Below are 1,918 nucleotides of genomic sequence, written 5' to 3'. Positions count from 1 at the left end.
CATATATATTTTGGGTTACTTCATTAATTTATATAATACTAATACTTACAAACTAGATAAATTGCTTTAGTCTCTTTTTTACTACACTGTATTTATATTTTGTTTATCAGCTTAAAAAGCCATCAGCTGCAAGTAACAAAAATCTAATTAAGAAGGGCTTAAACTATACAGAGATTTATTATCCCACTTAACGAGAAGGCTAGATGGAGGTGACTGCTGGCATCAATTTGCTCCACAAAATCATCCAGGATCTATTCTTTTTCCTTTTGTTCTCCTCTATAATCCTAGACTTTGGGTTTTTTCTCCTTCCTTTTGTCACCTCATGGTTACAGTAGGACTGCCACAATCTTGAGCATCAAATCTATACTTCAGGTAGGATGAAATAGATTATAAAGTTAGTAACATAAAGCTCCGATCTTGCACTTTTATAAGAAAGTAGAAGTTTTGCCAAACATTTCCCAGCCAGCTTGCCTTTACATTTCACTAGCTGAAGTTGGGCATACTGTCGCTTTGAATGAAGTGGAGAAGGGGGCTTGTAAACCTGTGTTGGCCAAATAATGGGCTTGTGCCTGTCGTGGTATCTCCTATGTATGCTTCACTATTTCTAGCTCCCGCAATCTGTGAGGACAGTCGCACGGTAGCCAACTTATCTTTCTGTGGTTGTGCCTAGTGCTATTGAATTGTTTATAAATTGGATCCCTTTTTCTGTTCTTTATCTTAAAAATCACCCTCCTATTCTGGTCTTGGGCATTAACCATGATCGATTTAAAACAAAGGAACAGGGAGACCATGTCATCAGTTCTCCTTAGCAGTGGTTCTGAATCGTTTGTTGAGTTAAACGATATCAAACACTCTGCTATTTGTCAGGTTTCTCTTCCGAATGTGGACACTGATAGCAAAGTTCTTTTTTCTTTTTCTTTTTCTTTTTTTTTCATTTTTACCAGTGAATTCATATAGGTTTTTAATATTGCCAACAACCCTACATAAAGCTCCAAATTTTTGCCATATTTTAAGAAAAAGTGTTATAAGTGATGAGGTGCATTAAACCAACTTGTTTTGCAAATACAATCCTTACAGCACATCCGGCATCATTTCTGCCGGCCCTGCCCTGCTGCTGCTCCTCAGTGGGATGTGGGCTGCAGATGTTGCTGATGCAGCTGGGTAGTCACCCACATTCTATCACCCCAAGGCACAAGAGCCAGAGCCAAAACCAACTCGGAATTCCTGCTGCCAAAAACCTTCAGAACAGCAGAAGTGCCTTGAAAATAAATAGGTCCTGAATCATCAAAAGTCAGCTTCACAGAAATTGTTTTGTTCATAAAAATAGACAAAAAAGTATAAATTGTTTCACTTTTCCTATAAAATATCTGTAAAATTTTGTTATGAAATCCCTTAATGATTTTTAACTACATCATAAATATTATCTATTTTATCCTCTGGATCCAAAAGAAAATTATTTTATTTTAAAGAGAATTTAAGGGCCTGTTCTCCTAATGCATGTGTATATCTAGAAAGTAAGATTGCTTAAGATGTTATGAAAAAGATGTTTTCTTCTACATTCTTCTATTTTAAGAAATAAAATATAGATAAAAGTATTAATATGTATGTTATATATTAATATGTGTGATGTAAATGAAGCTACTTTCACTGTATTGTGCTCTCTCTTCTCTCACAGCTAAGAAAATTTAACAAATAATTTCTTCTAGAAAGCCAAGTTTTAGGTTTACTAGTAGTCTTTTCTTTGCCTCATCAAAATATCATTGTAAGATTTTTCCCATTTCCTTTCTGTGAAATCAGATCTTGAAATACTAAACTTCCTTTCACTCACTTCTGTCTAGATTTTTAAACTTCCCTGCTAATTACTTTCTATAGTATTAGTGATAAAAATAAATTAATGCAATGATTAATTCAATTACTT

This window comes from Meles meles, chromosome 14 (genome assembly GCF_922984935.1).
Source record: "Meles meles chromosome 14, mMelMel3.1 paternal haplotype, whole genome shotgun sequence".
NCBI classification, from domain to species: domain Eukaryota; kingdom Metazoa; phylum Chordata; class Mammalia; order Carnivora; family Mustelidae; genus Meles; species Meles meles.
The sequence above is the reverse complement of the archived record's forward strand: the minus strand, read 5'-3'. Positions refer to the sequence as shown.